Source organism: Lithobates pipiens, unplaced genomic scaffold, assembly GCF_037356315.1.
Source record: "Lithobates pipiens isolate NorthernLeopardFrog02 unplaced genomic scaffold, aLitPip1_a1.2 Scaffold_8, whole genome shotgun sequence".
Lineage (NCBI taxonomy): Eukaryota > Metazoa > Chordata > Amphibia > Anura > Ranidae > Lithobates > Lithobates pipiens.
Window position 1 is genome coordinate 594,953,022 of NW_027507903.1, and position 14,989 is coordinate 594,968,010.

Here is a 14,989-nt window from a genome sequence, read left to right on the forward strand (position 1 = left end):
TTATTTTTAATTTTTTTACAGTGTACCTTTACATTTTTTTAAAATAACTTTAAGGATCCATTCAGACCTGAGCGTATCGATTTACTGGTGTTTTTTAAAGTTTTTTTTGCAGCTTTTTACAGGATTTTTTTAAACACTTGCTGACAAGCCGCCAAATCACTGTGGCTGTACGGCGGCTCGCTCCCGCTGCAGGAGCATGCCCGTGGGTCAGGCGGACTCGATGTCCACCAGCAACCCACGATCGCCTAGTGCAGAAGCAGAACGGGGATCTGCCTATGTAAACAAGTGGATCCTCATTCTGACAGGGGACATGATGGAGATATACTGTTCCCAGTCATCGGGAACAGTGATCTCTGTCATGTCCCTGGTAGCCCATCCCCCCTACAGTTAGAACACATCTAGGGAACACACGTAACCCCTTGATCGCCTCCTAGTGTTAACCCCCTTCCCTGCCAGTGTCATTTTGATCAGTGTATTTTTTATAGCACTGATCAATGTAATAATGTCACTGGTCCCCAAAAAGTGTTATTTGGGGTCAGATTTGTCCACCGTAATGTCGCAGTCCCGCTAAAAATCACAGATCACCGCCATTACTAGTAAAAACAATAAAAAATACATAAACATCCCTAAATCTATCCCATAGTTTGTAGACGCTATAACTTTTAAGCAAACCAATCAATATACACCTATTGCGATTTTATTTTTATTTTTTTACCAAAAATATGTAGAAGAATATATACCAGCCTAAACTGATGAATAAATGTGTTTTGCTACACATTCTGCCTTACTCACTACAGCAGCCTTTCTCAAACTTTTAAGCCTAAAGGAACCATTGAAATCATTTTTCAGGTCTCAGGGGAACCTTGCTAAAACCAGTTCACCGCTGTCAATAAGAAAAATGGCACTTACTGTATATTGGTGGTCAATGGGAAGCATACCACCTTTAGAGTGGTGGTCATAATGCATCCCTTACAGATAGCAATTAGATGCCCTGCAATTGTTGTGCTATAACTGTATGCCCTGAGGTTGTCCACCTTTAAGTTAGAAAACTATGTTTTAGAAGCATTTTGGACTCGCCTCCATTATTACTTGTGTCCTATCTGAGGAACAGTTAACCGGTTGATCGGAAAAGCATGCGGGGAAGAGTGTAGGGCATGGAACTGTATATGTGCTGGTAAAGGTTATGGCTCACTTTGGAAAACGGGACACACACTAACATGAGAAAGGACAATGAGACCTGTTAACGATACCCAGAAAGTTAACTTGTTGCCCAGGTATGGATGGTCCTGCCTACAAGCTGACTTTGAAGAAACATTTAAGCCACAGTGAGGGGGGGGGGGGCACTCTGCAGTCCTATTTCCTATATCTGGGCAAAAGGGATGTACACCACAGAGAAGCGAAAGACAGAACTAGGAAAGAGCTTAGTGAATATATGGACAGGAAGACAGACTAAGGGAAGTGAGGCTGGGAAGGAAGTAGAGAGGCATGGGAATAATTTGGAAGAAGAGGCTGTAGAGGGGCATTCTGGATGGCACTATGCAAGATTACACATCTACCATTGGTACCAGTTAAGGGTAAATTGTCCAAATTTGTGCGGATTTCATTATTCTGCAGTGTATGCATGCTCTTTGCCATCTTGAACCAGTTTTTTAATTGTTGCAGCTAACTTTGCACCTTCTTAACCTCTTCCCGCCCAGGCTATAGCTGAAAGACAGCTACAGCGTGGGCCTAAATTGCCAGGAGGGTGTCCATGTACATCCTCCCGTGCATGTGCTGCCATGAATCTATGAGACTCGGCTGATCACAAATCAGAATAAGGGGCCGATTCCAGCCCTTTACCATGTGATCATCTGTAAGCCAATGACAGCTGATCACGTGATGTAAACAGAAGACGGTAATCGGCTTTTTTTCCCCTCACACTGACAAAAAAAAACAACAGATTACTAGATTGTGTTAATGGGACATCGGTCCCGCACAGGGACACCCACTGCTGCTAAGCAGTGCCCACCAGTGCCACCTACCAATGCATATCAGTACTGCTAAGCAGTGCTCTCCAGTGCCACCTATCAATGTCCACTAGTGCCACCTAACAGTGCCTATCAGTGCTGCCAATCAGTGCCCATCACTGCCACCTATCAATGCAGCCTCATTCCTCCTGATCAGTGCTCACCAGTGCCCATCAGTGCTATCTTAACAGTGCCTATCAGTGCAGCCTATCAGTGCCTATCAGTGAAGGAGAAAAATTACCTGTTTGCAAAATGTTATAACAAACTATGAAAACAGTTATTTTTTTCAAGATTTCCTTTTTTTTTTTTTTGTTTAGCAAAAAAACAGTAGTGATTAAATACCACCAAAAGAAAGCTCTATTTGTGTGGAAAAAATGATAAAAATGTCATATGGGTACAGTGTAGCATGACCGCGAGATTGTCATTCAAAGAGTGGTAGCGCTGAATGCTGAAAGTTGGCTTGGGTGGGAAGGGCATTTAAGTGCCCAGTAAGCAAGTGGTTAATAAGCAGTTTCTGTACAGGAGAGGAGCCTGTACAATGGAGCAAGGCTGAAGGAAAGGCTGGCTCAGATTTAAGATTTGAAAATTACAGTCACATAGCTAATATGAGAGAATGAGCCTTATTTTCTTATCAAAACTTTGGAAATTGAGCCTATTGTTAGGTTGAAGAAGAATTTGAAGGTCTGACAATATTTTTTATTGCTGTACATGCCATTTGTTGTGTGTGTTTCTCATGCAGAATATTTACCTCTTTTCTTGAACAAGATAAATTGGTCAGAGGAAATCTCATAGGCACCGTAAAGTCCCAAAGTTATGAAAACAGGATACTTGAAATGCTCTATATATGAACTGGGTTTTTTGTTTAGGTGCCGATAGTCATATCATAAAATTCAATCAATTTATTCATATATTTCATGTTAAAAAATAAAGAAAAAAAAGATATAGACATATGAAAAACATAAAAATAATTCATGTTTGATATCCACATAGTGAATAAATAACAGTTGCTTGTCATGGTGTAGCAATCCCAACATGTTTCACCGTTTGATAGGCTTCCTCAAGGGATATGTGCTACCACACCTGAACAGGTAAATCGAATGCAAAATAAGTATATACAGGCTCTCCTCACTTAACGACCACAAATTGGTCGTTAAATGCAAAGTCACAAGTAATCAATATTTTAAGCATTCTTAACTACTGTACTGTATTGTGAAAAAAGGGTCTAAACACAAAACTCCAGATCAAAACATTGTTTTCATTTGCATAAGTACAGAACACAAATGAAAATTCTGTTCTGTACAATACAATGATGTATAGCGGGTTGTTAGGGTGGGGAGAGCTGGTCATAAGCCCAAGTGGTCGTTAAACAGGTAAGTCGTTAAACGAGGAGTATCTGTATACGTGGAAGTTGTACATCCAAATTACCAAGTAATACTACAGAACAACAACTGTGTTCGTACAGTAATTTTACAATATTAGCTGAATTTGGCCATTAAGAGATATCAAGATCAACAAGGATCAACATTGATCAACATTGAGTGATGTAAACATAACATCTGAAGGGCATCTTACCAGAATTGGCAAGTGGTTAAGGGAAGAGAAAAGGTGTCCCTTCCCATAGGCCAAAGGAGAAGCTGTTATGCAGTTAGCCGCAAGAGGGGCCATCAAAGCAGGTAAAGGGCTAAAAGATGGAAATTAATCACATGGGGCTTTTTATTACTGGATTCCTTTCCATAAGTCTATAAGTAAATATCTCTCAGTAAGAGTCAACCAACCAATATAAACACTAATGGATATATATGTATACCTTTGGTATGGCCTTAACATAGACCAACCAGGAGACCAGAGCTTTAAGACAACCCTCAATTGGAGAGTCCAATCCAAAGAATACTTGCAAGAGGAATAAGAGAGCTTGTAATTTGGTACACGAAAAAAATTAAAACAGCAGGAAAGAGTGTGTAACTCGGTCAGTCTTTTAAGATAAGCGATTACCCCATCACATAGCAACTATATTCAGTACCTAGCTTACAGTCACTGTTTAAACCTCCATTAGCCAACATCATGCCTGGCACACTCTAGGGGTGTTCTTTTTTTTTGTTGTTTTATTTTTGGAGAACTAGGATAGGGTTGAAGGAATGGAGTTGTATACTGAAAAAACAGAACTATGTACAGATTGAGGAATTTCTGTAAAGCTGAAGTAAAATACATTGCTTATGGTAAACTGTGGACTCGGCTATGTAGCGGAATCAGTTAAATGCAGACTTCTTTAGAGCACTAAGAGCAGAGTCCCTTCACATAAAGTCACAATTTATCACTCCATGTGTATGGCGATACCGAAGTGGATCATTTAGAAGCGTTGTTGATTGCTTTTTGACTCAGTGGTCCATTCGTCGGGGTTATGCCGCGTACACACGATCGGAAATTTTGGTCGGAAAAAGCTCTGATGGTTTTCCCGACGGAATTCCAACGGGATTTCGCTCAAGCTGTCTTGCATACACACGGTCACACCAAATTCCGACGCGGGGACGTACAACGCGTACGGAGGGACTAGAAAAAGGAAGTTCAATAGCCAATAGCCAATAGCTTCCGTCTCATAGTTGAATCTGAGCATGCGTGAGTTTTTGCGTGTCGGAATTGCATCCACACAAACGCATTTTCGGATAGGAACTTTTTCCGACCGAAAAATAGAGAACATGCTCTCAATCTTTTGCTGCCCAAAATTCGGCCAGCAAAAGTCCCATGGAGCATACCCACAATCGCATTTTCTGACCAAAAGCTCTCATTGGCTTTTTTGCTGGCCGAATTTCCGATCGTGTTTACGGGGCATTAGAGTCAGTGTGAATTTCCTCTTCTGGTGATGGGTCCCTCCCAGCACTTCTCTTTGTGGACTCTTTATCTTTCTAGTATTGGGACTTTTTATTCTATTTTTTTGTGCCAAACTTGAGATTTATGTTAAGGTACCGTATATACTCGAGTATAGGCCGACCCGAATATAAGCCGAGGCCCCCAATTTACCCCCAAAAAAACTGGCAAACTTATTGACTCGTGTATAAGCCGAGGGTGAGACATGCCTGTCCATCCCTGTGTGTGTGTCCGTCCATCCCTGTGTGTCCGTCCATCCCTGTGTGTCCGTCCATCCCTGTGTGTCCGTCCATCCATCCCTGTGTGTGTGTGTGTCCATCCATCCATCCATCCCTGTGTGTGTGTGTGTCCATCCATCCATCCATCCCTGTGTGTGTGTGTGTCCATCCATCCATCCATCCCTGTGTGTGTGTGTCTCCATCCATCCATCCATCCCTGTGTGTGTGTGTCTCCATCCATCCATCCCTGTGTGTGTGTGTCTCCATCCATCCATCCATCCCTGTGTGTGTGTGCATCCATCCATCCCTGTGTGTGTGTGTCTCCATCCATCCATCCCTGTGTGTGTGTGTGTCCATGTGTGTGTGTGTGTGTGTGTGTGTGTGTGTGTGTGTGTGTCCAGCCTACCTGTGTCCCGAGCCTTTGTCCCGAGCCTCCGTCCCGTGCCTTGCCTCCTTGCCTCCGTCCCGTGCCGTGCCTTGCCTCCGTCCCGTGTCGTGCCTTGCCTCCGTCCCGTCCCGTGCCGTGCCGTGCCGTGCCGTGCCGTGCCTTGCCTCCGTCCCGTGCCTTGCCAGGATCGCCGCTCTTCGTCGGCGCCTCGGCGGCCATTGTAAAATTCAAAAGCCGCGCCTCCGCCTTCGCCTGTGATAGGCGGAACACTGAATTTCCCAGCAGCCTGTGTTCCGCCTATCACGGACATCGTCTCATCCTCGTCCGTGTAGTACGAGGATGAGACGATGTCCGTGATAGGCGGAACACAGGCTGCTGGGAAATTCAGTGTTCCGCCTATCACAGGCGAAGGCGGAGCCGGAGGCGCGGCTTTTGAATTATAGAATGGCCGCTGTCTGTCTGCTCGACACGCTGATCGAGCAGGCAGACAGCGATGACTCGAGTATAAGCCGAGGGGGGCACTTTCAGCCTCAAAAAAGAGGCTGAAAATCTCGGCTTATACTCGAGTATATACGGTAAGTATAACATGTTTATTATTTTTATAGGAAAAAAAAAAAAAACAAGACTTTACAATCACTTTAAACTCACAACTGCTTTTTTACCACTTTTATTCCTTTATATTGGCTTTTTAAATTTAAAAATGCAGCAATTTGGAAATTGGATGAAAAGTTTAACACTGGGAAACACTTTATGAAAGATAAAAATTGCATTTTATATACAATTACTATATTTATTGGAGTATAACACACACTTTTTCCTCCTGAAAATCGAGTGCAAATATTGTGCGCATGTTATACACCGATACTTCAATTTGGGCTGCCTAGGAGGGAACAGGGAGGGGGGCAGGACGAGAGACCTCAGATTATATACAGCGAGAATCTCGCCGAAAGTCCCGTCTCCCGGGCTGGCATTGGACCACTGTTCTGTCTATCATAGAACTTTGTATTAAAGAGGCTGCCGAGTAAACAGGATATTCTTGCTGTATGTAATATGACGGCACTCGTCCCTCCCCTCTCCCTGTCCCCTTCCGAGGCAGCAGTAATCTCAAGCGAGGCTGCACATGGGCACTGATCAGGCTGCATTCATGACAATGGTGAGGCTGCATATGGGCATTGATCAAGCTGCAATGATGGGCAATTGTGAGGCAGTAGATGAGCATAGATCTGGCTGCAGATGGGCAATAGTGAGACTGCAGATGGGCAATGGTGAGGCTGCATTGATGGGCACTGACCCTTATTTAGCTTCAAAGCTCTTTATTTAAAATGTAAGTTGTTTTTTTCTTGAAACCTCCCTCCTAAAATGAAGGTGCGTGGTATACGCCTGCATGTGGTATATGCCAATAAATACGGTATATAGATCAGACCAAAATGAGGGACAAATGAGGAGGAAAGAGGGACGGAGGGATTTTGTTCCAAATCATTGACAGTCCCTTGAAATCAGGGACAATTAGGAGCTATGCTATTGTTTATAGAGTAATACCTTGGATTACAAGCATAATTTGTTCCAGAAAAATGCTTGTAATCCAAAGCACTTGTATATCAATGTGAGTTTCCCCACAGGAAATAATGGAAACTCAGATAATCCGTTTCACAGCCACTGCTTGTCTATGCAGTACCACATGTGGCCAGAGGTGCAGGGGCACCGGAGACACTCGGAAACACTGGGAGACGTTCGGAGACCATTCAGAGATGCTCAGAGAGACTCGTCGGGTGAAGGATAATTTCTACATACCATCTATTTGTAACAATTGTATCACCAGTAGTGGCTGTAATGTATACTCCATTATATATGTTTTAACTATGTATTTCTAATAAAATGTATGCATACTTTTTCTACTACATTAAGTTGTTACATTTATCTGAGTGCTGTTAAAGTCCAAACCCCAAGGGGAACTCCTTTTTCTCTATTCTTCTATTCTTCTCTATGGCTTCCCCTACCCCACCGTGTAAAATTCAAAATGCTAACCATAACATACAAAGCCATCCACAACATCGCCCCCATCTACATCACCAACCTCATCTGCAGATATCGCCCAAATCGTCCCCTCCGCTCCTCCCAGGACCTCCTGCTTTCTAGCTCCCTTGTTACCTCCTCCCATGCTCGCCTTCAAGACTTCTCCAGAGCCTCTCCCATCCTCTGGAACTCCCTGCTCCAGTCTGTCTGCTCAGCCCCTACCCTGTCCACCTTTAGGAGTTCCCTGAAAACTCATTTATTCAGGGAAGCCAATCCCACACCCACCTAACTTTCCCGAGCCACCCCCATCAAATCATTCTCTGCAGCTATTACCTTTTGTACCACCACCCCCTCCCTTTAGAATGTAAGCTCTATGAGCAGGGCCCTCCTATACCTTTTTTATTGTACTATAATTGTCTTGTCCCCCCTATACATTGTAAAGCGATGCGTAAACTGTTGGCGCTATATAAATCGTTAATAATAATAATAAGGAGAACGGTTATTTGGAAAGATGCTGAGCTTATCTTTTGTGTCTGTTCCCTACTGCATTAGGGAACAAACACAAAAGATACGCTCAGCATCTTTCCAAATAACCGTTCTCCTTTATTATGATGCATTTGAAGGTTTTTATACCCATGATTGCGTAGGTATCACATTAATATTACATTTGTACATTTATGGTAACAAGGGGTGTTACATAGGCTGGCTAATTCTAATCAGGACTCGAAAGAATGCAAAACATGTACTGAAAACATTATTAGTGCCGTGTGCACAGTGAGGGCATTGTGCAATACATATAAAATAGAATACAATCATATACAGAACCTACAAATTTCCATTACAATATTCTCAGAGAGACTCAGAGACGCTCAGGAACGGAGTGTTTCCGAGTGTTTCCAAATGTCTCCGAGCATCACCGGTGCCACCGCACCTCTGGCCAAATGCGGTACTGCACACACCAGTGGCTTGAATCCTGCTCGTCTTGCGAGACAACACTCGCAAAGAGAGTCTGGATTTTTTTTTTTTAAATAGCTCGTATTGCGAAACGCTCGTAAACCGCATTACTCGCAATCCGAGGTTCCACTGTATTGGTATTACAATGCTGATGTTCTAAAATGAAAGTGTATGCTGTGACTATAAATTTAAAGAGCACATTATAGTTATTAGCTTTTTCCATGGATTATTGTTTTGTGTCAAATAAAGAGCCTGTAAGCAAAAAGCAGGAAGCTTGCACAATGGTTCATGTGATCACCTATCATCATCAACTGTCACTTTGGTCTTTATTTTAAGTGAACCTGTCATCCTCCAATACAAATGTCTGGTTTATTCCAGGTTCCCTGTTTTGTTTTATTTAATTAGCTAATCTTTGTGTGTTTTGTATTGTCAAAAAAATTCCCACACCACAATACAGCAATTCGGTGATTGCCAAACATGGTGTTATGTTAGTGGTTCTGTTGAGGAAATTCTTAAGAAGCGCTTGTTTCCTCTCTGAATTGTTCTGTGCCAGTGTAAAGCGTTAAAGGGGCCTTCCTATAACTCTACCACTGATGCCCCCCTTCTATAAACTTTACCCTTTGTTTGCCTATTCACCTTTCCTGTCCCTATGCCAAAAAACGAACCTCCCTGTTCCAAATACACAGATACTAATATCCAATGTCCTAATGTGTGTAAAGTGTAGAAAAAGAATTGTACAGAGAGCTGTGAGAACAGCCATCGATGGTTCAAATGTCGGCAGGAGATTCGAACCATATACAGTGCCTTGAAAAAGTATTCATACCCAGGGGCGGACTGACAACTGATGGGGCCCCCGGGCAATAGAAGATCATGAGGCCCCCTGCTTCCCAAGCCACACCTGCACAGGGGGACATGGGGGGGAGCACACAGGGAGACACTGGGGGGGGGGGGAGCGGAGCACACAGGGGGACACTGTGGTGGGGAGCACACAGGGGGACACTGTGGTGGGGAGCACACAGGGGGACACTGTGGGGGGACCACACAGGGGGACACTGTGGGGGGGGGGAGCTCACAGGGGGACACTGTGGTGGGGAGCACACAGGGGGACACTGTGGGGGGAGCACACAGGGGGACACTGTGGGGGGGGAGGGGAGCACACAGGTGGGACAGTGTGGGGGAGAGAATACGGGGGGCAGTGTGGGGGGACAGTGTGGGGGGAGAGCATACAGGGGGACAGTGTGGGGGGACAGTGTGGGGGAGAGTATACGGGGGGACAGTGTGGGGGGAGAGTATACAGGTGGGACAGTGTGGGGGGAGAGTATACAGGGGGACAGTGTGGGGGGAGAGTATACAGGGGGGACAGTGTGGGGGGAGAGTATACAGGGGGGACAGTGTGGGGGGAGAATATACAGGGGGGACAGTGTGGGGGGGAGAATATACAGGGGGACAGTGTGGGGGGGAGAATATACAGGGGGACAGTGTAGGGGGGAGAGTATACAATGGGGAAGGTGTGGGGGAGAGTTTACAGGGGGGAAGGTGTGGGGGGGAGAGTATACAGGGGGATGGTGTGGGGGGAGAGTATACAGGGGGAAGGCGTGGGGGGAGAGTATACAGGGGGGCCAGTGTGGGGGGAGAGTATACAGGGGGGACAGTGTGGGGAGAGAATATACAGGGGTGACAGTGTGGGGGGGAATATACAGCGGGGACAGTGTGGGGGGAGAATATACAGGGGGACAGTGTGGGGGGGAGAGTATACAATGGGGAAGGTGTGGGGGGGAGAGTATACAGGGGGGAAGGTGTGGGGGGGAGAGTATACAGGGGGATGGTGTGGGGGGGAAAGTGTACAGGGGGCGGTGTGGGGGCAGAGTATACAGGGGGGAAGGTGTGGGGGAGAGTATACAGGGGGGGCGGTGAGGGAGGAGAGTATACAGGGGGACAGTGTGGGGGGAGAGCATACAGGGGGACAGTGTGGGGGGACAGTGTGGGGGAGAGTATACGGGGGGACAGTGTGGGGGGAGAGTATACAGGTGGGACAGTGTGGGGGGAGAGTATACAGGGGGACAGTGTGGGGGGGACAGTATAAGGGGAGAGTATACAGGGGGACAGTGTGGGGGGAGAGTATACAGGGGGGACAGTGTGGGGGGAGAATATACAGGGGGGGCAGTGTGGGGGGGAGAATATACAGGGGGACAGTGTGGGGGGAGAGTATACAATGGGGAAGGTGTGGGGGAGAGTATACAGGGGGGAAGGTGTGGGGGGGAGAGTATACAGGGGGATGGTGTGGGGGGAGAGTATACAGGGGGGAAGGTGTGGGGGGAGAGTATACAGGGGGGAACAGTGTGGGGGGGGGGAATATACTGCGGGGACAGTGTGGGGGGAGAATATACAGGGGGACAGTGTGGGGGGAGAGTATACAATGGGGAAGGTGTGGGGGGGAGAGTATACAGGGGGGAAGGTGTGGGGGGGAGAGTATACAGGGGGGAGAGTATACAGGGGGATGGTGTGGGGGGGAAGTATACAGGGGGCGGTGTGGGAGGAGAGTATACAGGGGGGAAGGTGTGGGGGGAGTGTATACAGGGGGGACAGTTTGGGGGGGACAGTGTGGGAGGGAGAGTATACAGGAGGGATAGTGTGGGGAGGGGGGAGAGCACACTGAAGTGTGGCCCGGGCCCCATTCATCTGTACTACCCCTCCCTCCGATGGCGACCTTCCAGTAAAAAAGAATTTCACTCACCCAATGCCTGTAATAATACCGCTAACGGCGCTCACTGCTCTCCGCCGGCCCCGTGCAAGCCTTGCACTGTATCATCTAAGAGTCTAGGACGGATGAGAGGAGAGGAGGGGCCGGCGCCGAGCAACGAGGCGTTAGCGGTATTATTACAGGCATCGGGTGAGTGAAGCACGTTGCTCCCCGCCGGCCCCTCCTCTCCTCTTGCCGGCCTAGAATCCTAGGTGATACAGCGCAAGGCCTGCACGGGGCCGGCGGGGAGCAGCGAGCGCCGTTAGCGGTATTATTACAGCTTTAAGGGGCCTCTCGTTGGGCCGGGCACGGGCCCCTAATGGCTCCGGGCTCTCAGGCGGCGACCGAATCACCGATGGGTCAGTCCGCCCCTGTTCATACCCCTTGAAATGTTCCAAATTTTGTCACGTTACAACTAAAAAAGTAAATGTATTTTATTGAGATTTTTTATGAAAGACCAACACAAAGTGGCACATAATTGTGAAGTGAAATGAAAATGATAAATGGTTTTCAGATTTTTTTCACAAATAAATATGTGAAAAGTGTGGGGTGCATTTGTATTCAGCCCCCTTTACTCTGATACCCCTAACTAAAATCTAGTGCAACCAATTGCCTTCAGAAGTCACCTAATTAGTAAATAGAGTCCATGTGCTGTAGCGTTGTGTTTCATTCCAAAACTGAATTTACTTCTATCGGTAGTTCTGTAAACTGCAATACAATCAGAGAAACTTAGAATTACAATATGTATTACATGTGACACTTTGCAATAAGTGCAACATTAACCATTTCAGCCCTGGACGTTTTTACCCTCTTCCTGACCAGACTATTTTTTGCAATACGGCACTGCCTTGATTTAACTGACAATTGCGCCGGTGCGACGGTGTGCCCAAAAAAAAGTATGTCCTTTTTTTCTCACAAATAGAGCTTTTGTTTGGTGGTATTTGATCACCTCTGTGGTTTTTATTTTTTGCGCTATAAACAAAAGAAGAGCGACAATTTAAAAAAAAACACAATATTTTTTACTTTTTGCTATAATAAATATCCCCAAAAAAATAAAATAAATCTTCATGAGTTTAGGCCAATTTGTATTCTATATAGTTACATAGTAGGTGAGGTTGAAAAAAGACACAAGTCCATCAAGTCCAACCTATGTGTGGTAAAACATAGGTTGGACAACATATTTTTGGTAAAACAAATGCGTATATTGACTGGTTTGCGCAAAAGTTATAGCGACTACAAAATAGGGGATAGATTTATGGCATCATTTTTTTTTTACTAGTAATGGCAGTGATCAGTCATTTTTATCGGGACTGTGACATTGCGGCGAACAGATCGGACACTTTTGACACTTTTTAGGAACCATTGACATTTATACAGCGATTATAGCTAAAAATAGCCACTGATTACTGTATAAATGTCACTGGCAGGGAAGGGGTTAACACTAGGGGGCGATCAAGGGGTTTCCCTGGGAGGTGTTTCTAACTTTGGGGGGATGGGACTTACTAGAGGAGGAGCCAGATCGTTGTGCCTACTTAGTAGGAACAGACAATCTGTTTCTCCTCCTTGTCAGAACAGGGATTTGTGTGTTTACACACACAAATCCTCGTTCTGGCTCTCGTACCCGTGATCACAGGTGGGCGGCGGTGATCGCGCCTGCCGGCCACGCACTTGAGATTGAGGCAAAGGTTCACCTTCCAGAATGACAATGACCCTAAACATACAGCCAGAGCTACAATGGAATGGTTTAGATCAAAGTATATTCATGTGTTAGAATGGCCCTGTCAGAGTCCAGACCAAAATTCAATTGGAAATCTTTGGCAAGACTTAAAAATTGCTGTTCAAAGACGCTCTCCATCCAATCTGACAGAGCTTGAGCTATTTAGCAAAGACAAATGGGAAAAAAATGTCACTCTAGATGTACAAAGCTGGTAGAGACATCCCCAAAAAGACTTGCAGCTGTAATTGCAGCAAAGGGAGGTTCTGCATTGACTCCGGGGGGCTGAATACAAATGTACCCCACACTTTTCACATATTTATTTGTAAAAAATTCTGAAAACCATTTATCATTTTCCTTCCACTTCACAATTGTGCGCCATTTTGTGTTGATCTATCACATACAATCCCAATAAACATTTACTTTTTTTTGTTGTAACATGTCAAAATGTGGAAAATTTCAAGGGTTTATGAATACTTTTTCAAGGCACTGAATGGGCAGGCTGAATGTACTCGATCGATCAACTTGGGTACTACCAGCCTGCCTGATTTTTGCATGCGATTATCGTTAGTGACTAATATAGCCCCTAGCAATAATCACTGTCTTCTCCCAGTGGGGACCGCTCCCCCCTTCCCTGCCGAGAGAATACAATGACTCGGCTGGAGGGAGTCCCATGGTTGCATGAAAGAAATTTGCTCTGTCTATGGGCTGCTTAACCGTGGTGCTTTAACGTCCACATGCTCCACATATGCATCCACAGGCAGCAGAAGTTTCTGTGCTCCTAGCACAGTAGCTGAGCTAGCAAAGACAGCTTGGTCAATTATGATCAGAAGAGTGGTCATGTGATCAGGCAGGCCTTAACACCCCTGAGTGTAATAGTCCAGTTAAAGGGATGCCAGTGCTGGGCGGGAAGGGGTTAGGTTAACATATGCTATTCAAGAAACTGTAGTGTTGCTGCATGCTTAGGATGGGGTCAAAATCTAAAGGAGACAGTTCACCCACTCTACGTCAGTACATCTAGCACTGAAAGAACAGGGTAACCCAGCAGAAACAGTATTGGGGTGGCTGTGTGTCACACCTTAAAGCAGATGTGAGAAAAGATAGTTTCCGCTCCAGGGGGTGTCTTGACCCTCCTCAAGGTTGAAGTAGCAGATGCGGGCTCAACATATGATAATGAAGAGTGGAAATGTGGACAGCCTCGCTCCAATAAAAATGCCTTTATTGTGAAAAGTTATCAAAAGTTCATGAAAACTTGTCCCGTACTCTGCTGTTTTCATGAACTTTTGATACTTTTCACAATAAAGGCGTTTTTATTGGAGTGCGGCTGTCCAGATTCCTTCTCTTCATTAAAGCAGTTGTGATCAGCCTTCTAGATATGGGGGTCCTCATCTGCAGCCCCCAACATCAACAAATGGACACACATAAAACCAGACAGCAGCCATAAGCAATAATATATAGTCAAAGACTATAGGCATGATAGAAGAGATGGTCAGAGACCGTGAACATATCACGAAAGTTGGCTAGAGACTATGGACATGATAGGAGAGATGGTCAGAGTCTATGGAAATTATAGAAGAGATGGTCAGAGACTATGGACATAACATAAGAGATAGCCAGAGACTGTGGACATGATAGAAGAAATGGTCAGAGACTGTGGATATGATAGAAGAGATGGTTAGAGCCTATGGAAATGATAGAAGAGATGGTCAGAGTCTACAGAAATTATAGAAGAGATGGTCAGAGTCTACAGAAATTATAGAAGAGATGGTCAAAGTCTACAGAAATGATAGAAGAGATGGTGAGAGACTATGGATATGATATAAGAAATGGTCAGAGACTGTGGACATAACATAAGAGATAGCCAGAGACTGTGGACATGATATAAGAAATGGTCAGAGACTGTAGACATATCACAAAAGATGGCCAGAGACTGTGGATATGATAGAAGAGATGGTTAGAGTCTACGGAAATGATAGAAGAGATGGTCAGTCTACGGAAATGATAGAAGAGATGGTCAGAGTCTACAGAAATTATAGAAGAGATGGTCAGAGTCTACAGAAATTATAGAAGAGATGGTCAGAGTCTATGGAAATG